At 36.5% G+C, this 26,795-nt stretch overlaps 2 long non-coding RNA genes across 3 annotated transcripts; both read right to left on the reverse strand.

The window, feature by feature from the left end:
- Window positions 1–1,196: 1,196 nt before the first annotated feature.
- Window positions 1,197–16,380, reverse strand: LOC108672468. Of its 2 annotated transcripts, none has more exons than XR_007156799.1 (4): window positions 16,276–16,380; window positions 12,773–13,046; window positions 12,247–12,424; window positions 1,197–2,568 (listed from the first exon to the last, which is right to left on the reverse strand). It is a non-coding gene; the product is annotated as an uncharacterized LOC108672468 (long non-coding RNA). The 2 variants fall into 2 exon arrangements; XR_001930895.2 differs by lacking the exon at window positions 1,197–2,568 and adding an exon at window positions 11,448–11,508.
- Window positions 16,381–20,463: 4,083 nt separating this feature from the next.
- On the reverse strand, window positions 20,464–26,758 carry LOC108672469. Its single transcript, XR_001930896.2, has 3 exons — window positions 26,704–26,758; window positions 23,045–23,159; window positions 20,464–20,546 (listed from the first exon to the last, which is right to left on the reverse strand). It is a non-coding gene; the product is annotated as an uncharacterized LOC108672469 (long non-coding RNA).
- Window positions 26,759–26,795: the final 37 nt, after the last annotated feature.

A 26,795-nucleotide genomic window follows, 5' to 3' on the forward strand; every position in this document is an offset into this window, starting at 1 on the left:
CACCACTACCTTCTAATTTGCCTGCCAACCTCCACTTCTTATTGAATACAACTCTAGACTTTGTTCTGCTGATGCACTCTATGTACGGCTGGTTGTACCTTCCTCTATAGGAACGCGCTTACCACCGATAACTGTTCTTTAGTCGTGTGTGAATTGCCCATGTCACGTGACGGGCTGCTAAGTTAGTTATTTTTTGACATTCAAATTCAAGTTTAGTTGTTACTTATAATAAAAATTTTGTTGGCTCTATTGTCTTTTCTATATGTAGTAGATAATAGTTCTTGATTATTCAATTTACGTGATCAACAACTCATGATTCAAATTTACTATTCACGTTGCCGGTTTACTCGAGTAAAGCCGGTCCGTGTGAAGCAAGGGTGAATATTTATTCACTCATAGGCATCTCGATCGCGTGTGTTGGGCACGCGATCGGGAGTTGTTTGAAGCACTCACTAAGCCTGAATAAATGGAAGCTTTGTCGGAACATGAGTGCGGGCTACCGTTTATCATCATCATCAAGCTCAGGGCTTCTTAATAGATCGCCTCAAGACCTTCACTTTTTCTACATGTCCTACTTTGTGGCTAAAGTGCCCAGGGGCCATACTTTCAAAACTCGCTAAGTGAACGTAAGTACTTACGCTCTATTTTCTTGTCTATGATTGGTGGATTTTGCATGAAAGGCCGTCAATGATTGGCTGATGAACTTACGATATCTTAACTTTTTTTGAAAGTATAGTATATAGGCCCTGGTTTTGAGAGATTTAAGGGCAAAGAGCGTGCTTTGGCTGACGCATACCTACTTACGTATTTGGGTGACTTGCACACTCGTCATTTCTGCTCAGGTTTAGTATTTAGATTTCTCTCTTTGCCTGCCACGAGTTTTTGTTTAACAGTTGACACAAGCTCTACCTTTTTGTACTGAAATAAGTTATTATATATCTTTATGTTATATTAAAGCAGTTGATAAATATTCTGCTAATCCATGGTAAACTATCTTCTTATCCATGGTCACCGGAGCGTCCACCATACAGTGCTCATGACAGTGAATGCCATCCTTATATGCTATGTTATCTGCGGGATCCAATACCCTAACAAAATTTAGAGACGAGGGCGGCTCTGAATTAAGTACCGCCTAGGACTCGGGGAGCATAGTCCACCAGCATCCCTATGTCCGCGTTTCGGTCTACAGGGGGAGGACAAGGCAATTCTCCTCCTCCCCACCCTCTCCTCCAGTGGGAGGAAGGGAGGGGAAGTTGAATACTTAACTACACGAGTTTATTTTCAATATCTTTTTCGACTCGTTGAAGATTATGATGATACAAGAAAATTCTGAACACTATTTGATGGTGTACTGGTGCAAAATATATTCTACCAACACACAAAAATGTTTGGTACCGATTTCTAGCCGAAAACATGCGCGTTCAGTCTAACTCGATATTTTTACTCTCTCCAACACAAGTTCGAGTAAAGCTTCGGCATTCAATTTTGAACCTAAATACAACACAGATGGATAAGAATTTCCTTTACCCGCATCAAAATAGTAAAACCTTAGAGGCTATATCACTTACTATCGCACAAGTTTTTTTTTCAATTCAATAGCAGGCTACGAGTAGTTCAAATTTCATATTCATTCTCATTCAAAATTCTTTTATCGAGCGCATACAACGAGTAAGTTAATTCTCTTTTCATCACCAGTTCAACACTCAACGAATCAGGTGACCTAACCCCTCAGCACCCTCAGCACAAATGACAAACAAAAATTATTGTAAATTTCATGTTTGAAAATTGTATCAACTAACAGGTTATATCACAATCGCATAATCGGTTCATCAATTGAAGATTGCGTATGAATCAGCATAAATTTGATACTGCGGATCCCAGGCACCAAACCATTACGCCAATATTTAATTCCTTTTATAATCTACAACTTACCACTAGCAAAATACAGCATAACACGATACCTCGTATATCATTAATGGAAACTGAGAGAAGGCGAACTTTTGGTTAATAAAACACTCATTCAATATTCTCTTACAGCACATCTTACGCAGAAGCTACTCATCTTTCAGCAGAAATATTTGAACACTCACGAAAATAAAATACATATATAGGTGGCCAGATAATTATTTCCTACACCATCAGCAAAACTGGCAAATGAAAAATATGGTCCATTTCATGTTTGCAAATTGACGATATAAATATTTACAGCACCGTTCACTTGGCCAGGCAGGTTTGGCACTTGGCTTATATGCACGTTTATTCCAGGCATTTATTATAATTCGAGGAGCCTGACGGCTTTGGAAAAAACGCAGTCTATTGGAGAATTGAAAGTTGCATTGTATAGCCTCGGTGAGGGTCTTGGAGTGGCCGAAATGCCGTTAGATTCTTCGGCACTTTCTTGCACTTCCAAAGTCGAAGTTGAAGATTCATTCTGTTTCAGAGGCACTGGTCGTCGTCGGACGCGGTTGTTTCTGCCTCCATCTCACTGGAGTACCTTTTTTATTGCACTCATGATTGCTTGGTTTACTTCAGGTCTTGCATTGACGAATCTCGTTTTCTTGAGAGCGACTGTAAAATACGTAAGAAAATAACTGCACGGGCTAACAATAAACTGAAATGAACAAAATAGCGTTAAAACATCTCTGTAAGACATTGTCAATCCAAAAGGTATATAGCGGATCTAGTGATTGAGCCAACTATAGGAATAGAAAGGAATAAGGAGCAGATCGCACTCGTAGGTGAGCCAGTCTTTGAAAGTCCAGCGCTACAACCGCATTTTAAGCTATTGCGGTGCCAGGAGCGTGCGTAATTTGCAAATTACGATTATAACGATTACTATTCCCTGCAAATTCATAAAAAGATTCGTTTTTAGAGACACAAACAACCATGACTCACAAGGGGCAGTAACACTCGTGTGATGTCTTCTTTGAACGTCTGAATCAATTGTTATTTTTACAATAACAAAGGGAACTCTGCGCGTCAAGAGCAACCTTAGATGCCATTATAAAAGCTAACCGTTTCACTGGGCTTCACCGATATATAGATGAAAAAATTTCCATTAGAAATCAACCCTATCAAAAAAGTTCTATTCAAGGCGTTTGTTTGTTCATCCACTAGTGAAAAAACTAGGAACTTCAAACAGTAGAAGTCGCTACTTTCGTAGTTAAACAGGGCACCAAGTTTCCTACTCTTCTAGATTGCAATGTTCATTGTATGTCAACATGGTTTCATTAATGGTTTTTTCATAACTTACCTGATTCCTCTCGTATGCTTCGTGATTTTGGAAGCTTTTCTTGGTCTTCCGACGTCGAGCAACGAGCAAAGAACGAGAAGACCACTGAACGAGAAGAGGAAAGTCTTTGAAGAAGCTTCAACGTTTTCCTTATAGTGGACTGAAGCGACGACAGCTCCACCCCAGCCAGCCTATCCATCTGATAAAATGTTGAAAATGTCTTAACCCGTAAATATAAGTCACATACTATTGTGAAAAAACTTGCTACTCAATTTCCAGCTTTCTGGAAGAGTGTCGTGTTTGGTCGCCATAAGTAAATTTTTAACATCTCCGGACTTCTTCTCAAACATAATATATTAGCTTACAATGTAATTGATTACGAAATCTTAGCAGCAAAATTTACGACTGTGTTACATTTAGTGTGAATCAAAGATCACTGGGTAAATACTTGATGCACTGCTACTGCTATCTGTCAGGAACAACCAGATTGTATTTCTGTACTTTGAACCGACACAACTGAATCCCACACAGTTTTGTGTTTTACAGACCATTCCATATTTACCCTTTTCATTTTTTCTTCTACTGAGATAGCCAAGTGCATGCCAGAGCTGTCGTCGGTGTCCTTTGCTCACTCTGTTCACAAGTATCCCCAATAGGGATGTCTGACTATTCCCCAGTCGCAACACATTAGCATTCCAACCTGTAAAGATATAACCTAAATACCCATTGATCTATTAAAATATGGAGACATCATTGTATGCAACACTGAAAATTTGTCCTGATAAAATATAATAAATTAGGAGCATTTGCCTTCTTTGATTGTTTGAGATTTTATTTAAATGACCCACACTCATGTAACAATTGACGTAAATTGCCATGAGTCTCCACTTCCTATTACAACTGAGTTTTCTCTAACCTATACTGGTAGTTTTTATTACTAGTAACCACTAACTAGGTGCCTATACTAATACTCTAGTAACTTTATCACTATCAGTATCATGAAGGTGCAATATTTCAGTCAATATTGCCTAATGTCAACAATAATATATATGTCTCGATTCTCTACTTCCATGTGTTAATATCAAAAGCAATGTCACACACACACATATATACATACATATATCATGATTAGGTTTTATGTAGAGTATATGTAATTTTTGAAAACCTGACTGCTTAACTTCGAGGTTTCTTTGTGGAATTGATTTTTAAAAAATCTGCTCCACACATTAAGATTGACTAAACTCGAGCAATGAGTTCATATGGATGACCCTGAATTCTGAAAAAACATTTACAGACAGGTCTTTCTATCGGCAAGCTTCCATACTTGGCAGCGCAGCGCCATGACAGCACATCATCATCTAAATCAATCAAAAAGTATACAAAAAAATTCTAAAAAAAACTTTGTATACTTCTAAAAGTATACGAAAAAGAGGAAAGCAAGGTCAGGCAAAATGGTGAATGAGATTCACTTGACCTTCCTTGTTACTATTTGAGCCCGTTAAGTAGAGTACTGGACCAGTATCATTCATAAATACCAGCATGGATTGAAGAATTGTCCTTCATTAGATATAGAACCACGAGATTGAAGTAGATCAGGAAAGTAAAAATGTATGATCTCTGAGAAAACGTCTCAGTTGTCAGTTTCACCATGACTGTAAGTAGGCTAACTGGTCTAGGAGGAGTGTTATTAGAGCAGAAAGCAAAAGGAACAATAATTTGTGGTCATATTGAAGATGAAAGCAGCCAAGAACGGAAAATAAAGTACAAGAGAAAGTTATAGCTTATATCAGTATTTTGAAAATGATTATTTACTGAACAAATGCACATTTGATCATTTTTTGGTATATACCTATATTGGATGTAAAACTGTGGTTTATTAGCTATGTTTTGCTAATAACCTATTTGGAACTGATTAGGTTTCAAGGCTGGAATGATCTTGAATTATAGGCTATGAACCAACCAGTAACCACTCTCCCCTAAGTCCTAACCACTTAAAGCACCATAATGATGCTGATGCATTTCATAGTGGTTGTGGCTTTAATAAATAAATTCATGGTGATAAATCAGAGATTTTTTTGAATCAGTTCATTTCAACTTCTTCAATTATAATCAAGATTTAGATCAATTATTATTGTATAATAATGCTAATATCCATGATAGCCTACTTTACTGGTCTACATATAGGACTCGAAAATGAACTTGAGGTAGAGTGGTAGCCTAGACTCTAAAACCTCTCTGCTTTGCCAGTGCCACCATTTCTAAAGTACCGACCAGGCACAGCTAGAGCACTTAGCCCTGACCTAGGCCTAGGGTTACTGCAACAGCAGTCACTGCAGTTTCATATTAAGCAAAAAATTTTTTATATGCAACTAAAATTTGTGAATTTTTAAAATCTGAGACGATTGCACCCTAAAATTAATCAGTAATTATTTCAAATCACCATGACCGTTGACCGCCATTACTACCTGACCACCACGCGTCACGACTTAGCTACAACGGTTACGATTTACGAACCCCTCTAACTTCTAAGACTAAGAGCTGTAGTATTTGTGATCCATCGTATTAACTAACATACAGATACATTTTCATTTCAACTTTCCAACTCACACAGATAAAATTCAAATTATTCCAACGACAGCCAGCCACCATCCGCAGCCATCTCACACTTGCTTTCCTTCTGTGTTCTGTACTAATCTGTTTCTGTAGTCGTTCTCAATCGTCGGCCTGCAAGCAGTGTTCCAATACTTCATCGGTTCAAAAAATTGGCATATACCTCCATTTCAATCTATTCATGTTTCATGAATATTGCTACACCACCATCACATAAATTTTAAAATATTTTTCATATGAATAAAATATTTATGATGCATATGAAAATATTCTTAGACCGAAATATATAACTTGAATAGTTTTTAGATGAGCTAATTACTACCGTGCAAAAAAACTACTGCTTGTGTTCAGACACCTTTAATTAAATTTTCCACTTGAAGCAAATGAATATTTCTCAGTTTCCTGCATCAGAACAATAATAGATTAGCTGGATTCCATAAATACATCCTGTTTCCTTACTATAATAGTCTGCATCACTCGAAGGGTTGAAATATTTAGACTACATATCCTTATGTTCACGAACTGTATTTTAGAATTCAAAAAATAATTCACTTCTACTTCGAGTGATGCCGACAGACAAGAAATTAGTTATTTATTTATTGATGAAAGATTAGTTATTTATATTTATTTCATAGTCATTTAGTTATACATAATTAATTGAATAATTTTATCTTCTTTTCTACCTCTTTCATATAAATTATAGTATGAAACCAAAATAATATGGATTTTTTGTTTATTGATAATTGAAACGCTAGGTCGGTTGAATGCAAATGAACTGTTAACTGCCACTACCCGAAGAAATCGATATTACATACAATTGTGAGGCCTAGTCTGCCATTGAACCGATGCATAAAAACATTTGCTGAATTATATCAGGGATCCATTTTAAGTTTATTTACAGGGATTGGGCATGCTCGTACTCAAACGTCTCGGAGGCTTCTGCCCGGGGCCTTCTGTCCAGGGCTTGATTTGCAGCACCTGCGCAGCGTGCAAGTTCGGTATAATTGGCCGAGCCAACTCATGCAATACTCCTAGGCGACTATAAAGTCGGCATGGAGCTTCTGACTAGTTGCTGATCGCGGTCAGGTGGCCAAGCAGACCCAGAATTACTCTAACGCGAGCATAGCGACTCTGGGGCGGAGGCTGAAGCATACCTTGAATTTTGTTAGGGTATGCACATTTGCCTCTCATATAAATTAGTGTGCAGAGGTGCTTCTTATAAAATTAGCATGTAAATGTTCGCCGTATAAAAGAAGTGGGAAAATGAGCGTCACACAAATGAGTACGCATATGTATATACGGCACATGTGAATTTTTAGCACGCAAATGTGGTGCTTCTTGAGAGAAATTTCGATAAACATTATCAAGGGAGAAAAATTTCGCTCATCAAGGAAGGCAGATTTGCCACATTGACAGCATCGTCCGGAGTTACCCGGTAATATCTCATGGAATTGATCTTATTTATTGTGGTTTTGCAACAGCAGACAATAACTTTCATGCTGTGTCAATCATGACGACCTGAATATACGCGTGAATAGCTCAACCCCCAAGAAATTGAATGATCTTTTGATAATTTGAAACAATTAAAATAAATGTCAAATAAGTAAGCCAATAAAATATTTTTCTTTCGTTTCTCATTCATATCTTGAACAATTTTAAACTTAACAAATGCGTTGGAATAAATTTTAAGTTCTTGACGCGTGAGAATCCCGTCGTAAATCGAGTCATCTCCACCTTCGTCCGCGGGAGCCCAAATCTCCAGGTTAATGATTAGGGCTTTGAGGGTTCTTAAACCCAGCAGTTGCTGCCACAAAAAAAATATATTCCTAGTAGATTTTTTAGACATTGATGACACGAGATCTACGTAGGAGAAGATTATCATATCACGAGCAGCTTGAATTTTTTTCCTGCCTCAAGACTCATTTTTTTGAACTTGGAAACATCTGCAGTTAAACGCAGCTATATCTTTATGCATGATTGCATATATCTATGTGGTATAATAAACAACATACTCAGATTTACGTATGATTTTAATTAATTTCGACTGATAATTTTGACATTGTCAATAACTCTGCGAACATTATTATGTTTACATCCGTGGGAAATTTTCCCCCTTGTGTGAAGCTTTGGCTCATTAATTTCCATTTAGTTCGTCTTCTCTTGTTATTTCTATGACCATTCGGGTGTCGTGCTATCTCTTCATTTTAGGTAGGAAATAATTTTCCGAACGAGATGCTCCTCAATAAAATATTTTATCAACAAGCGCAACCAAATCTCAGGTCTGTCAATTCCATTACAACTTTTTTTCATTAAACATAGATTAAATACTAACGAGTAGCTATATGAGTTATTGAAAATCATCGTATGTTTTGCAGTACCATATTTCGGGAGGGTGCGGATCCTTACCTTTGGTCAGTCATTTTCCATTTTGAGTTGATCCGGCGATCAGTCCTCGCAAGACTTGGAAATCTATATATACTCAAGCATCGAACATAAAGCTTATTCGATGCACACACCATACTTCTACCTAATAAAATTGAACGTAATAAAGTTAACCAGCTCATCCAACATTATTCGGTTTATACATGCATTTATACATGCTATTCGGTTATTGATAAATATTACATTCCACATACATAAGCGCTCTGTTTCTCTCGATGCAATGCAGTTATAATCCCTCAAATATCCTTGATATTTGATTGTGTCGTGACTGAACAATTTGCGTTGTTGTGTATTGAGAGACAGTTTTTTAATGAAGATACTTAGAAGAAAACTTTTGAATTGATCAAATTGACTCCAAACTCATTTTGTACCTTATTAAAGAATTAATAAACTCAGAGGCACAGATCGAGTACATAGCCGAAACAGAAACGAAAGAACTTTGATATAAGAAAACGATGTCGAAACATTTTCAACAGCTGAAGACGGTTGATAATACGTATTTAGGTGCATATTTTTTATATACGTACAGCAAAGTGGCACCCGGACATATGCAAGCTTAATTCGATCCGAGGTCAGGTTATGGCCAAAAAGTTCCCTTATGGAGAAGAATAGAGGAAACAAAAAAAAAAAAAAAACAGCACATAATGCTTAACTTCCATATAACTGACAGTGGTAGATGGGATGTAGTGGATGCGTGCATGAATCAGGTAATGGATCGTCACAGCAAGAGAACTTATGTATTCCAGAGCAGAGATTCTGCTGTTGGATAAAGGTTTTCGACTTTCCGGATCACAGAAATCGTTCGAATGTAATGACGAATGTTTAAACGTGGGGTTTCCCAGAATTATTATTTACATTGTTTTAATTAGATAATTTGAATTCAACCCTCCAACACAATAGCTGCGAGACGATGAATTGCCCGTTGATACTTGTTTAAAATCATTTCAACTGTTCTAATTGGGACACTTGATTGCAGGAGCGCTGATAGCCAAGGATCAGCATTGCTGTGACGGCTTTGGTAGCGAATGCGTTGGAGGCCGTTTTTGAAGTCCATCGCATTCTGCAGCTCCCTCATCCAACATCCATCGCTGTAATTAAACTGCTCCAGAGAAAGTAGTTCATGCAATGCATTTAAAATGAAAGCTGTTAAGATCACATAATGCGTTGGAAAAAAATACAAGGGCTGCATCATGGGCTATAAGAGTATGCATTAAAAATTACATTGTAATAATTTACGTCCAGTATTTTCGGAATTTTGAGGAACGAATTTCGACAGAGCATCCAATCAGTTTACTTTAGAACAATCTGACCTGAGACGCGACAATGATTGATGTCTCGAACGCAAGATCATTCCCTCGAAGAAGTTCTGACGAATCTGACATCGGCAATGTTGTCAACATGCCATCAATAAATTCTCCTTAGTTGCAATAAAAATACTTATTGCAATTTTTTTTACCGAATTTTGTGGGCGCTCTGTATATACCTAATCATAGTTTTGCGTTCTTTGTAAGCGCAAAAGAATTTCCGGAATAAAGTGATTTTTTTCAATTGCAGCATAAATTTCAGTGCACGGATTCCAGTTTTCAAAATAAACGGAAGACTTCGGAGGGTTCATGTATATAAGCAATAAAATAATTCAAATGCTAGTCCCATTAGTCAATCACCATTCACATTTTATTCTAAAGTTCTGTATGCTTAACTCAGATCAAATATCTAAAAACTTAATAGCAAATAAAACACCACAAAAATTCATAGTATCTTTAAAGAAAACGTTTCGGAGTCCAGCTCCATCGTCAGTTCGAAAATCCTAGAACACAGATAAATTTGCGATTCAAGCAAACGAGTGATATTATTACTTAGATCAAATATCATCGTAGATCTTGTGATCACTCACAAATTTTTTAAGGGAAGCGTCCGGGTAAAGCGTCAAAATAAATAAGTTTCTGTGAAACTTTTTTATTTAGTGACGGATCTTTGTGAAACTTCGTACACATTCGTATAGTGGCAAGCGAATTTTGTTCATGTGAATTTTTTTATAAATGAAAGAAAAAATGAAATGAATACTGAATAGAAAACGGCAGAAAGAGGGGGTCAAAATCAATCTCATAAATAAATTTACGCGCTTCAACATCGACAGAAATGTCATTTGGTTCGTAAAAATAATATCTACCGATTCTAGAAGCCTTTTTTAGCGCATTTTCTCATTTATCGAAAAAATTCACTATTGAGCTCTCCCTGTCCGTCTATTCATCCTCTGTCTGTCTGTCTGTCTCTCGATCGGTCCGTGACTTCACGTTTTCGTCGACGAGAAAATGCGCTCTCTGTCACTCACTGCAGTGAGTACTGATTTCTATATTTTTTATTTTTAGTTTCTTATGGCACGTCTTAAATTTTTCCCTATTTTCCCCCTCCCCCCTACTTTTTTCAACATATAATCCAAAAGCGTTCAATATAGAGTCGCTAGATATGGTCTTAGAAAATCGAATGAGATGTATCTCAATGATGTAGCTTGAAAATTATAGGAGGAGAAAAATTTTTAAGAAGATTTATTTTGGACATTTTAATTGTTCAAGGGAGCCAAAGAAGTAAAATCTATTGAAAAAGAAGAAATTTCTAAAAAAGTTCTTAACACCGTAGCTTCAGCTTTTTCATTGCCAATTATATGCGTATTGAAGATACCTTCACGCGTCTTGAGACTTTTTCTTGTCCAGTTTTACGCGAAAAATAAGCAATAAATGTGATTTTTCCAGTATAATTGTTTATATAAAATGCTTCTTTTGTAAAAGTTAAAAACGGCGCCGCGCAAAAATTATTGCCTAACATCAATGAGAAATGATTTGATGAACGCGCATTTTTACAGCTACAAAATGAGTCCAAACACACTGCAATTAACGCATTAATGAACCATAAATTCAATTTTTCAAACTAACCTTTATACATTTTGGGGAAAATTGTTCATTTTATGTATATTTAATGCAGGTTTCGTTGAAGACCAGAGAGTATTTCTTATTGACAATTTTCTTATTATTTTTCTCGACTCGCGAATGAGACACTCACTCGCGCGACGTTGGAGACCCACACCAGAATCATCATGAGATGCCCAGACGCCACAAGACTGACGATAGTTGAGGCTCTCATCATCAAGCAGGAGTTTTTTATCGCACTCATGATTGCTTGGTTTACTTCAGGTCTCGCATTGACGAATCTCGTTTTCTTGAGAGCGACTGTAAAATACGTAAGAAAATAACTGCATGGGCTGACAATAAACTGAAATGAACAAAATAGCGTTAAAACATCTCTGTAAGACATTGTCAATCCAAAAGGTATATAGCGGATCTAGTGATTGAGCCAACTATAGGAATAGTAAGGAATAAGGAGCAGATCGCGCTCGTAGGTGAGCCAGTATTTGAAAGTCCAGCGCTACAACCGCATTTCAAGCTATTGCGGTGCCAGGAGCGTGCGTAATTTGCAAATTACGATTATAACGATTACTATTCCCTGCAAATTCATAAAAAGCCTAGATTCGTAGATACAAATATGCGATCAACTCAAATTCCGCCGATTACCAAAATTCGTTTTTAGAGACACAAACAACCATGACTCACAAGGTGCAGTAACACTCGTGTGATGTCTTCTTTGAACGTATGAATCAATTGTTATTTTTACAATAACAAATGGAACTCTGCGCGTCAAGAGCAACCTTAGATGCCATTATAAAAGCTAACCGTTTCACTGGGCTTCACCGATATATAGATGAAAAAATTTCCATTAGAAATCAACCCTATCAAAAATGTTCTATTCAAGGCGTTTGTTTGTTCATCCACTAGGGAAAAAACTAGGAACTTTAAACAGTAGAAGTCGCTACTTTCGTAGTTAAACAGGGCACCAAGTTTCCTACTCTTCTAGATTGCAATGTTCATTGTATGTCAACATGGTTTCATTAATAGTTTTTTATAACTTACCTGATTCCTCTCTTATGCTTCGTGATTTTGGAAGCTTTCCTTGGTCTTTTGGCGTCGAGCAACGAGCGAAGAACGAGAAGACCACTGAACGAGAAGAGCAAAGTCTTTGAAGAAGCTTCAACGTTTCCCTTATAGTGGACTGAAGCGACGACAGCTCCGCCCCAGCCAGCCTATCCATCTGATAAAATGTTGAAAATGTCTTAACCCGTAAATATAAGTCACATACTATTGTGAAAAAACTTGCTACTCAATTTCCAGATTTCTGGAAGAGTGTCGTGTTTGGTCGCCATAAGTAAATTTTTAACATCTCCGGAATTCTTCTCAAACATAATATATTAGCTTACAATGTAATTGATTACGAAATCTTAGCAGCAAAATTTACGACTGTGTTACATTTAGTGTGAATCAAAGATCACTGGGTAAATACTTGATGCACTGCTACTGCTATCTGGCAGGAACAACCAGATTGTATTTCTGTACTTTGAACCGACACAGTTTTGTGTTCTACAGACCATTCCATATTTACCCTTTTCATTTTTTCTTCTACTGAGATAGCCAAGTGCATGCCAGAGCTGTCGTCGGTGTCCTTTGCTCACTCTGTTCACAAGTATCCCCAATAGGGATGTCTGACTATTCCCCAGTCGCAACACATTCGTCGGTTGCTGCAGTTTCATATGGGCCAGTACACAAGGTTCTGATTGCTTCCTTCGCATCTTGAGAGCAAGTTGAAGGGAGAAGGCTTCCTGTCTTCGTCTACGCTTCTGTTAAAATGTGAGCTCCAAATAGATGATCACTCATGACTGCTCAGCAAAAGAGTATCATGATAAGTTTTTTCCTGCTTTATGAAAGTTTAGAAACATGTGTTGAACATTATTCTCAAATAAACAAGAAACCTAAAAAAATTTCATATACAAGCTAGGCTACAACCCTAAGCCAGAACAAATTCATAACACCTAAAGTGGTGAGTTTGCACATTCACCATTCATAGCTAAAACTTCATTATAATTATATCACGATCTTATTTCTGAGTGCATGTGAGGTGAAAATAATTCATGAGAATGGCACTCAAATGACTCAATGGTCAATTTCATTAGTGCTGTTAAATATTCAACATGGATTCCATATGTAAATAATGATTTTGATTAAAAAACATGGGAATGTTTAAAGTAAGCAGCTAATAAGCTGGAGGAGGCACCAAGCAATGAAAAAAACGTGTTGCCAATACAGGGCATGGCTTTGCACCTGAAATTTACACACAAGTCATACTATATTTCTTTGAACCTTTCTGTATGTGAACCACAGCCCAATAAATAGTGATGCACAAATAGGTCATTTTTCACTTCAACATTACATATATACATGAAACAATTACTGAGATAATACTGTGACACTGTTTTGCATAAAAAATTGATTTCTTAGAAAATTATGATTCCTAAAGAAACAAATATGTTGAGTTAACTGAATATGAATCAGCATTATTAGAGACACACTGACTGAACATTTTGGATCCATCTCCATGAGCTGCACCTGCATTGCTGACCAAACAAATTTCTAACCTGAGGTCTCTACACTAACCAGTCAAGACGTAGGAGTGACTATGAGGGATTTGGAAATACTGAATTCACTACTGCTAACAAAGTCTTTATATAAATGGCATTTTAGATGCAAATTGCCATTATTATGTACATTTTTCTGTGCATAAATACCTTATTCAACAATTTTATTTATTGTGCCCTCCTTAAGCAACCTTTAAAAAACTTGGCTCTGGTATCGTTTTGTCACAAACTTGACTATTTCTTCATGCAGAATGTGGCTATCAGTCATATTAACTATATTCATTTTAAATATGGCTGAAATGGAACCTTTCTTACAATTCCATCATACTAAGCAAAGATATATATCTTGCTACAGTAAAAAAACTACAAGAAACCCAAAAACTTGCTCTCTTTCCATTAAAATCAAATTTACAATAAAATTTAAATCTAAAAAATGATCTATTGTATACCCAAGGTTCAACGGTCATACATTTTCATTAAGAAGCATTTTTATACTCGTACCGAGTTCTGTTCAAATTAGTTAATTCAATTATTGCCTACTCAAAATGAGTCTGATGTTAATTTTTACAAGCATTCCAACCTGTAAAGATATAACCTAAATACCCATTGATCTATTAAAATATGGAGACATCATTGTATGCAACGCTGAAAATTTGTTCTGATAAAATAGAATAAATTAGGAGCAATTGTCTTCTTTGATTGTTTGAGATTTTATTTAAATGACCCACACTCATGTAACAATTGACATAAATTGCCATTAGTCTCCACTTCCTATTACAACTGAGACTTCTCTAACCTACACTGGTAGTTTTTATTACTAGTAACCACTAACTAGGTGCCTATACTAATACTCTAGTAACTTTATCACTATCAGTATCATGAAGGTGCAATATTTGAGTCAATATTGCCTAATGTCAACAATAATATATATGTCTCGATTCTCTACTTCCATGTGTTAATATCAAAAGCAATGTCACACACACTGACACACACATATATACATACATATATCATGATTAGGTTTTATGTAGAGTATATGTAATTTTTGAAAACCTGACAGCTTAACTTCAAGGTTTCTTTGTGGAATTGATTTAAAAAAAATCTGCTCCACACATTAAGATTGACTAAACTCGAGCAATGAGTTCATATGGGATGACCCTGAATTCTGAAAAGACATTTACAGACAGGTCTTTCTATTGGCAAGCTTCCATACTTGGCAGCGCAGCACCATGACAGCACATCATCATCTAAATCAATCAAAAAGTATAAAAAAAATTCTAAAAAAACTTTGTTTACTTCTAAAAGTATACAAAAAAGAGGAAAGCAAGGTCAGGCAAAATGGTGAATGAGATTCACTTGACCTTCCTTGTTACTATTTGAGCCCGTTAAGTAGAGTACTGGACCAGTATCATTCATAAATACCAGCATGGATTGAAGAATTGTCCTTCATAAGATATAGAACCACGAGATTGAAGTAGATCAGGAAAGTAAAAATGTATGATCTCTAAGAAAACATCTCAGTTGTCAGTTTCACCATGACTGTAAGTAACTGGTCTAGGAGGAGTGTTATTAGAGCAGAAAGCAAGGGGAACAATAATTTGTGGTCATATTGAAGATGAAAGCAGCCAAGAAGGGAAAATAAAGTATAAGAGAAAGTTATAGCTTAGGTATATCAATATTTTGAAAATGATTATTTACTGAACAAATGCACATTTGATCATTTTTTGATATATACCTATATTGGATGTAAAACTGTGGTTTATTATGTTTTGCTAATATTTGGAACTGATTAGGTTTCAACAAGGCTGGAATGATCTTGAATATATGAACCAACCAGTAACCACTAAGTCACTAACCACTTAAACCACCATAATGATGCTGATGCATCATGCATTTCATAGTGGTTGTGGTTTAAATAAATAAATTCATGGTGATGGTGATAAATCAGAGATTTTTTTGAATCAGTTCATTTCAATTTCTTCAATTATACTCAAGATTTAAATCAATTATTATTGTATAATAATGCTAATATCCATGATACTTTACTGGTCTACATATAGGACTCGAAAATGAACTTGAGGTAGAGTGGTAGACTCTAAAACCTCTCTGCTTTGCCAGTGCCACCATTTCTAAAATAACGACCAGACCAGGCACAGCTAGAGCACTTAGGTAGCCCTGACGTAGGCCTTGTGTTACTGCAACAGCAGTCACTGCAGTTTCATATTAAGCAAAAAATTTTTTATATGCAACTAAAATTTGTGAATTTTTAAAATCTGAGACGATTGCACCCTAAAATTAATCAGTAATTATTTCAAATCACCATGACCGTTGACCGCCATTACCTAACCACCACGCGTCACGACTTACAACGGTTACGAACCCCTAGAACTTCTAAGACTAAGAGCTGTAGTATTTGTGATCCATCGTATTAACTAACATACAGATACATTTTCATTTCAACTTTCCAACTCACACAGCTAAAATTCATAAATTGTTCCAACGACAGCCAGCCACCATCCGCAGCCATCTCACACTTGCTTTCCTTCTGTGTTCTGTACTAATCTGTTTCTGTAGTCGTTCTCAATCGTCGGCCTGCAAGCAGTGTTCCAATACTTCATCGGTTCAAAAAATTGGCATATACCTCCATTTCAATCTATTCATGTTTCATGAATATTGCTACACCACCATCACATAAATTTTAAAATATTTATCATATGAATAAAATATTTATGATGCATATGAAAATATTCTTAGACCGAAATATATAACTTGAAAAGTTTTTAGATGAGCTAATTACTACCGTGCAAAAAAAACTACTGCTTGTGTTCAGGCACCTTTACGTAAATCTTCCACTTGAAGCAAATGAATATTTCTCAGTCTCCTGCATCAGAACAATAATCGATTAGCTGGATTCCATAAATACATCCTGTTTCCTTACTATAATAGTCTGCATCACTCGAAGGCTTGAAATATTTAGACTACATTTCCTTATGTTCACGAACTGTTTTTTAGAATTCAAAAAATAATTCACTTCTACTTCGAGTGATGCCGACAGACAAGAAATTAGTTATTTATTTATTGATAAAAGATTAGTTATTTATATTTATTTCATAGTCATTTAATTATATTTAATTAATTGAATAATTTCATCTTCTTTTTCATCTCTTCGAATAATTTCATCTCTTTCATATAAATTTTATTATGAAACCAAAATAATATAGATTTTTTGTTTATTGATAATTGAAACGCTAGGTCGGTTGAATGCAAATGAACTGTTAACTGCCATTACCCAAAGAAATCGATATTACATACAATTGTGAGGCCTAGTCTGCCATTTAACCGATTCATAAAAACATTTGCTGAATATATCAGGGATCCATTTTAAGTTTATTTACAGGGATTGGGCATGCTCGTACTCAAACGTCTCGGAGGCTTCTGCCCGGGGCCTTCTGTCCAGGGCTTGATTTGCAGCACCTGCGCAGCGTGCAAGTTCGGTATAATTGGCCGAGCCAACTCATGCAATACTCCTAGGCGACTATAAAGTCGGCATGGAGCTTCTGACTAGTTGCTGATCGCGGTCAGGTGGCCAAGCAGACCCAGAATTACTCTAACGCGAGCATAGCGACTCTGGGGCGGAGGCTGAAGCATACCTTGAATTTTGTTAGGGTTCAAGCGGCTGTCCGAACGGCTTGTGAGTTCAGCTTAAACTTAACACAAGTTTACATGAAAATAGGAGGTTATGATCTGATTTTTAGAATAGCTTGATTAAGGGGGCTTGGTATTTTTTTAGTAAATTTGCTTTAGGAACGCTCGTATTACACTGCCTCTTAACGCTGCTGATTCTTATTTATAGTCGTTCCGATCGTTCAATGTAGCTAAAATGCTTTATTTAAAAACGGTTATCCCGTCTTTTCCTGTGTAATGATCGCACATAAATTTTCCACATGACGGTAATAGCAAAATCAACTTCAGTGCTGGTCATCACATTAATTAAGCCCTGCGTACAGTTGTACTTGACTACTTAATTTATAATGAGATAAATGGATGGCATTGAGAAATGATATAAAACTTAATTTGGCCCTGCATGTAGGGACAATGAGTGGGCACTATATATGAGCAGCTAACTTCTCCTACCTTTAGAATGGGCTCGGTTTTGGGTAGCATGGAGTGGGCAGCAAACTGCAGGCTTTTAAGTGGGCTCGGTATTGATAGACATGGAATGGGCAGACAACTGACGTATTTAGAAGCTTCGTCTGCAACGTCTCTCGGTGGGGCTGGTGACAGTCAATGACCGCAAGGAGCCTTCAATTCTATACTGAAGAGTTAAGGCCCTGATTGAAAACCGTGCGAAGTCTGAGAGCGAGGTTTTCGCGACCATCGTGTAAAATCCTTGATCTGCCCGAAGCTCGGCCAGTCGCTACCGTAGAGCTTGTACTCTTTGTAATATGATATCCTAGCCAGCCCCTTTTTCACGGCAATTGGTCGCTTTCAGGTGGCCGAGGAATGGCCAACGGTCGGCTATAACTTATTGGATTAGGCCGACCACTGGACACGTATTATTCTTCGCCTCTCATTGAGTTCGCCTTCACCATGCCGCCCGTCGTGAACTGACAGTCGAGTAATTAATACAAACCAGAGCCTTAAGGCCCTGGTTGAAGGTCGCGAGGCTTCTAATAGGCTTGGCTCTTCCCTAAGCGTTTCTTCACAAATTTGAATAGACTTTACTCCACTCGTAAATGAGATGGCGATATGGAGTTTTCCATGCTTACCCAGCTATTTATTTATAAGCGGCAAACAGTAACAAAAAATATGTAAACTTTGAATTAAAAGAGTTTCAATGAGAGGAAATTTCAAGAAACTTTGAATATTATTGTTCATCAAGTCTGCGACTTTTTTACTTTTTTCGAGATGTAAAAGGATTGTAATTTTTATTTTCCATTGAATGGTATACTCGGCATTCCTTGATCAGCCTCCTTGTTGTAAATATTCTTTCTCAAAAAATAGTTATGATCGAGCCTGCTGATACGCGGAGGGAAAATCCCGCATACTAGCTGCTCAAATGGAGGCGTTGTGGAAAGTTTGAGGGGAAAGAGACGTCGTAAATTACTCGACTGTCTGTTCACGACGTGCGGTATGGTGCCGGGAACTCAATGAGAGGCGAAGAATAATACGTGGCCAGTGGTCGGCCTAGTCCAATTAGTTATAGCCGACCGTTGGCCATTCCTTGGCCAACTGAAAGCGACCAGTTGCCGCGAGAAAGGGGCTGGCTAGGATATCATATTACAAAGAGTACAAGCTCGAGGGTAATGACTGGCTGAGCTTCGGGCAGATCAAGGATTTTACACGATGGTCGCGAAAACCTCGCTCTCAGACTTCGCATGGCTTTCAATCAGGGCCTTAAGGCTGGGAGTCAGACTGCGGCGAAGTCTGAGAGCGAGGTATTCACGACAACGGTATGAAATCCTCGTTCCGTCCTTAGCTGAGCCAGTTTCTACTCGCGAGCTTGTAGTCTGTAATATCACTAATATGATCCGAGCCAGCACAGTTTTAGGGGCAATGGGCGCTTCCAGGTGGCCGATCAATGGCCAGCGGTTGGCTGGAATTAATTGGTCTCGGCCGACAACTGGCAACGTATTATTCCTCGCCCCTCATTGAGTTCCCCTTCTCCGTACCACTGACTCGTGAACTGACAGATGAGATTTAGGACGCTTTATTGTTTCCCCTCAAACTTTTCACAACGCCTTGTCAATAGACTGGATTTTCACTTCACGAATAAGCATGCTCGTTCATAACTAGTTTGTGGTAGATAATATCTACATAAAGTGGCTGATCAAGAAATGCCGAGGATACCATTCATTGGATAATAAAAATTATTACCCGTTGGCATCTCGAAAAGTGTAACAGTCACCGACTTGGCGAACACTAATATTCAAAGCTTCTTGAAATTACCTTCATCGTAACTCTTTTAATACAAGGTTTAAATATTTTTTTGTAACTGACCACCGTTTGTAAATAAATAGCTGGGCAAGCATGGAAAAATTTATATCGCCATCTCATTTAAGATTGGAGTAAAGTCCAGCATTTTCTGTGAAGAAACTCATAGGGAAGAGCAGGCCCTGTTCGAAGGGTCGCGTTCTCAATTAGAGCCTTAACAACGTCTCGAATATACATGACTCGTCATGAAGCTAGTAACAATTTTAATATGGCCGTAATTCGCCACTTCGTGCATAAAATATTTTAGAAAAGTAATGTACAGCGATTTCAATGCACCTTGAATACCTATCCCATTTGAAAATATAAATAAGGTTAGATCAGTATTTATATCATCAGTCTGCTTAAATCGCCGGTTCACCAGGAATTAAAAAAGCATAGAAAATGTAAAATAAATTAATTATCTTTTCATCCCAAACATTTCGGAGACCAAGCTCCATTATCAGGTACAAAATTTAAGCTACAAGTACAACGACAATTTGATAAAGCACGGCAAGGTGGTGGAGCAACATTTTTTTCTACATGATCTCAGTGTGCAGGTCCGATCTCAAGTTACAATGTCCAGTGGGCGAACTCTCTTCAGTATCATGAAATTAGGCTAATAATCTTATTGAGAGTATATCTTGTATTAAACAACAGCTTCTGCCGACCTACAGTAATACATATATTTCATGTCGGAATTTAAGAGTCTCTTGAATTCAACAGAAACACTCACTTGAAACTGTACGCGGTGGCTCAAAAATCGGTCTGGATCTGAAAAATTAAACAAATCTTTGTTAACAACTGCCATACGGCGTGTAGAAAAATAAATAATAATAATAAATAAAAAAATATAAATAAATAAGGCGTGTCAAGCCTGGAATATTCTGCTCATAGAATTGGATTGAAAAATTGATATATATTTTTATGAAGTTACTTTATTCAATAATTTAGGAGGAGATTTCTAATAAATGGGTTTACATTATTATGCCTTAATTTACAGCATCGTAGGTTTATGAGTCCTATTCACCTTGGCTGGGGAAAAAGCTGCAATTTACACTAACGACAAATCAACATATAATAGAAATCTCTTGTTGAGGCTATCAAGTTTCTCTTCGGTAGAGATCATTACCTAGTCTCGGCTATAAGAAATTATTACCTAGTCTCATCTATAAAGATTGATTCCTAGCCTCTGCTATAATGACTATATTATTACCTAGTCCCTGCTATAAAAGATTACTACATAGTCTCTGTTATAAAGACTATTTTAATGTCTCTACTATAAAGATTATCACCTAGTCTCTGCTATAAAACCTATTATATAGTCTCTCTTATAAAGATTATTGCCTAGTCTCTGTTATGAAGATTATTACCTAGTCTCTGTCATAAAAATTATTACCTAGTATCTGCTATAAAATATTTTGCGTGATGGGTCAAATTGATTAGGTTTTTTCTGTCGTAAAGTTTACACATATTTTGTCCACATCGTCAGTCTTGCAAGAAAACAGATATGATATGTAATGAAAGATATTGATTTAAAAAAATGTATAAAAATGTCTCTAATTATTATCACTGATAGATTAATGATAGACTTCTCAGTGATAATATCAGTGAGAAATTATTATCACTGTCAACATTGATTCAACGTTTGTAGGTCCCGCTTGCGACCGTGGCGATCGGGTATTTATTTCATGTTTGTACATACGTACAAACTTTGAATCAAGGTTGAAAGAATTGTTTTCCGTATCAATTTCACAGCGATAATATTAAGGGACATTTTTATACATTTTATTATTTATTAATATTATTATTACTTATTAGGGTAACATGGGGCAGCGAGCCCACTGCGGGTCATGGGCCCATAGCGGGTTTCTCGCTAAGTATGGCAGATATTGGTCCGTGTTCTCTACCGCCGGTCGACAGTTTCACTGGGATGAAGTGTACGGATTTACGTTTTGCTAAGTGTTTGCGCTATTAAGTTATTTGTGAAAATCTGTTTTAGTCCAGATAAAAATTTTTTTGCTGCTAAATAAAATTTTTTTCGATTACTGTAGATGAAGCTTTGAAACTCCTGTCAATTATATTTTCAAAGTAATATTTATAGGGATAATTTTGAGATCCAGTTTAGACTATTAGCTTTTAAAATAAAATGTTGATGAGATATAAATAGAAATGATACCTAGTGGGGCAACGGGCCCACGCGTGTCACGGGGCAAAGCGCCCATGTTGAAGTCTTGTGTTATACATCATTAGATTTGTCTCAATGACCTTTTCAAACTATGACTAGCTTTTTAAATTACAAATTACACTTCATATTGCATGATTTTTTTATTTGTGGCCTTAAGGCAGCAGGTTTAGTTTCTAGTTGTGCGTAATTATGACCCCTTATCGAGTTATTGACTCTTGCCTTGCCAAAAGTTGATTTCAGTCAACACCAATGAGCCAAAAGTTGATGAGTTTTTATGGTGTTGGCTGAAATCACGATTAGGTACGAATTCTCTGCACATAATATCTGATTATAGACGAAACTGGAACGAAGTTTTTTTCTGATCAACTAAATATATTTTTTCTAGTCAAGGATTCATTTATTCATGTCAGGGACGAATTTTTTACCGCAAGGATATATTTTTTAAGTCAAGGATATATATTTTTATGTCAATGAAATATTTTTCTTCACGTCAGTGATAGATTTTTAAGGCAAGAGTATATTTTTTTCAAGTTAAGAATATGATTTTTTTTGAGTTGTTAATAAATGAGTGAATGTCATATTTTTATTACATTTTCTTATTTTTAACTGTAAAGTGTTGCTTTTTCATTTTTAAACAAAAAAATATGCATTTATGGTCAAGGGACCAAGGGTGGGCGCCTTGCCTCAAGCCCATGGGTCCATTGCCCCAGGGGTGGGGCAATGGGCCCATTTTGACACTTTTTACAAAATAGTGTTTCATTAAAAATTGAATAAATATATAGGCGTCTAATTCACATCATACATTCCTCATTAGTTGTATCTTTAAACAAAACAAAGAACCACCTCGTATCAATTAAAACTTCATCAAAAATTTAGTTTAAAAAAAGTGGGGGGTGTGCTGCCCCATGTTGCCCTATTAGACACTTATTATTTCATGGGGCCTGATATTAGGAACATTCATCACACACTTCTATGCATCCATCTGAAAAATGAACCGACTTTGAATACCGCACACTAATACATAATTTTTGCAAATAAGCTAACAAAAATAGCGCATAATCTACCGTTGTATATGTCAACTTACGTGCCATTGATGTGCATAAGCGTGATTGTGATCAGGACCCCCGTAGTGAGTATCACTAGTGTAGGACAGTTGATGCTCCGTCCGATACGTAACAGTCTCTTGGACGCCATCTTCCCTGTTTGTGTTGTAAGGTCAAGGGCTCGGTTAGTTTTTTGCGATAAAGAAGAAAATTGATGAACATTGGATGATCGCGCTTTGGATCGATGATAAATGGACAATCGCTGGATGAACTATGAAATACGGGTTTTAAATTAATTTCAAATTAAAAATTGCATCTGTTGCTGCCCTCTTTGCAGCACCAAGGCAATATTTCTGACATCTCTCTGTGTTTTTTTCTGCGATCTAAAATTTGATTGCGAAACACTTGAGGTATTCAGTTTGCTCTAAGCATGGAATACAAGAAAATTTTCTTCCTCTGTTATGGAAAAGCAGTCCCTCTATTAGAAATATTTTTTCTTTACTAGCTAAAAAAATAACAATTACATCAGCTGTTATGATTGTGTAAACGTAGAACAAATTTATGGTCATTTTTATTTCAATGAATGAGTTTATCTCATAGCATTGAAAATCGCTCGGGAGGCTTCTCTGGTAATCAGCAGAGTAGAGCACTTTGATTTGTTGATTTCTAGGTTATAATTTGCTATTATAATATACAGATAAAATTGCATCGGCCATTCGTACGTACGAAGAGCGAATTGCACGAATAATGAAGACTCGCTTCTGGGCTCGTTATTTGCAGTGAATTTGGGAAGTAATTATTGACGGATTCTAGCTGAAAAATATATGTTTTTATTTTAATTTATCTGCAAAAATATCGGTATCATGATGAATTGAGTTCATGCACACTATTTTATAATTTTTGTGACTGAAATGAGAATGGGAAATTAGATGACTACGTTCTACCACATATGTATTACGATGAAATTGTGTTAAAATATCAGGTCCCAAAAGCAATTAATGTATACATGCCGAACACTTGTTCAAGCTTCTCGTGATTGCATGAGGTTGACATACCTACCTCTCAGTTGCCCTAGATGTTACATAGTAAACAATAATCACACCTATAGTTCAAGACGTTAATAACGCATTTTCGTTTGCTATGTAAATGTTACGATGGAAATATTTTATGAATTCAATGGAAATTATTCATTTTTATACTTCACAGTATCTAAATTTAATGACCAATGTTTACGAAAAACATAGAATTGTAGAAAAATTACTTGGCTAGGAGACCGAGTTAGATTTTAGCGATCAGAAAGAGGGAACGCGTAAACTTCAGAACAAAGATCTATGTGGATGATATAGCGCGAGATCTAAGTAAGTAGCAATATGATTAAGTAGCAATACGAGTAAGTAGCAATATGATTAAGTAGCAATATGAGTAAGTAGCAATATGAGTAAGTAGCAATATGAGTAAGTAGCANTAAACTAACTGGTAAACTAAGTGGTAAACTAACTGGTAAACTAACTGGTAAACTAACTGGGAAAATAACTGGTAAATTAACTGGTAAACTAACTGGTAAACTAACTGGTAAATTAACTGGTAAACTAACTGGTAAACTGACTGGTAAACCAGCTGGTAAACTAACTGGTAAACTAACTGGTAAATTAACTGTTAAACTATCTGGTAAACTATACCTGGTAAACTAATTGGTAAACTGACTGGTAAACTAACTGGTAAACTAACTGGTAAACTAACTGGTAAATTAACTGGTAAACTAACTGGTAAACTGATAAACTGACTGGTAAACTGACTGGGTGCTATGGTAATCTAACTGGGGTAACTATGCCTCTAAACTAACGAGGCGCTAATTTCAGGGTGACGAAATATATAATTCGACTTTGTTTATGAACAATTACCTATTTCTCATCGTTCAAATAATATTTCATGAAAAGGTAAATTCAATCATGAAAAGGTAAGTGAATGTGTGATTCAACAGGGGTATATTATTTTTTTGTGTAACTGTCTTAATTTTTAGCGGATATATAAACGCTCGGAATTTACCGTGCATTTTAATTTCATCATAGAGAATGATTTGCAAAACTGTTCGGACCACTTGAAACGGGTTTTCTGTACTGGTTTGCGACCGCGACAGTGACATATAACCTCATTGGCTGCAGGAAGTTAGAAAGGCGATCCAAGTGTGCTGGTAGAGCCAGGCATTGGCTGCAAGAAGGTTGTGAGCCGGGACAGCTTGAATATATAGGTTTGGCCGGAGTAGGTACGGCCGGATAAGAAACTGCCTGCTTATGAGCGAGTATGCTGAAGCATTGGCTGAAGGCCTACGGTGCTTTTATCTTTCGGCAGTGTGTCGCTTGTCTGGATTACGGAGTTCAAAAGCGTAGCATGAGGCTTCTATCGTTGAGGGTGACATAAGTAAATACATGGTGAAGCAGGGCGTTGGCTCCAGGGCTTATTTAAGAGTAAAATCCGCGGCTAAAAAAACGAAGGCAAAATCGAAAAAATTGTCACGAGCTAAACATCACCGTTGGGAGGTTAGGTTTCTATATGCGAAGTATCGTTCGAATCTGTTCAGTATTTTAAAATATATCTCTGGTACACTGCGAATTTAAGCACTATTTTGGTGTTTAAGTCACGAATGAGGGAAAGAAAAAAATACTCGCCAACGAAGGCAAAACGTAAAAAATTTTCACGAGCTAAACGTGTCATTTCGGATATATTTCAAAGTTTGGGCAAGTTTATATATACATTTATGAAAAATTTCAAAATAAACATGGGCAAAGCTTGGCAAATGTACAGACAAAATTGGACAAATTTAGTCTGTAAAAAGTACTGACAAAATTTCTGAAAATATAGGGAAAAATAAAGCATATTGAAAAAAAAATTCAAAATGAACTCTAAGAAGAAGGGACAAAGTTTCGATCGAATTCAAATTATGTGCAGACAAATTTCAGATAAATCACAAAGTCTACTAAATTTTGACAAAATTTAACCAAATACCGAGCAAATCCGACAATATATCTTGGACAAAAAGTTAGAAAAATGTCATGCAAATATGGGAAATATGATATATAAATCACGAGCAAGTAACGAACGAATCTCGGACCAACATGCTGATGAATCTCAAAATGGAAATCTTAAGTTACATGATAATTGGAAACGAAGGTGAAGAAGGTTATCCATTTTGAACCGAGTTCTACGAGGTTTTCTTATAGCATTGTTTACATTTGCAAATTAGAAATTTGGTTCGAGATTATAGGATTCGTGATGACAGGATTTGGGTTATCGCTATTTTTAAATAAGTAAATATAGCGCATGTCAACGCCGGCATTGCAAGCTAGTAATTTCAATAATATATTTAGTTGAGGCTTTTGAAGGCAAATGTTACCCACCTTTGAGATAACATATATTTTATCAGATATTAGTGCAGTTTATAGAATCTGTATTGAAGTGATTTAATATCCGACATACTCAAACTAGAAGAGGAGCATTTTTTTATTTCGAGGACCTTTTAAATTCTCCTAAGATTTACGGATTGCGAAGTAATCGTTCCGCCGACGATTTCTTGATCATTTCATGAGCACTTCGTTATGTTTATACATGGAAAAATAACAAGGTTTTGATCAAATTGTATTAGGCAGGCATTATGAAGAGAGTAAAAATTACCAGGTATTTTAGACCACAAAGTTAAACTCACGGCAGAATAAACCTTGAAGGCTCGGAAATCGTCGTCCACGGCCGACCAACTCAGTATGACTCCACTGTACCCGGGCTCGAGGAAAACAAGAT

The sequence above is a fragment of the Hyalella azteca genome, unplaced genomic scaffold (assembly GCF_000764305.2).
Source record: "Hyalella azteca isolate HAZT.00-mixed unplaced genomic scaffold, Hazt_2.0.2 contig7236, whole genome shotgun sequence".
Taxonomy (NCBI): domain Eukaryota; kingdom Metazoa; phylum Arthropoda; class Malacostraca; order Amphipoda; family Hyalellidae; genus Hyalella; species Hyalella azteca.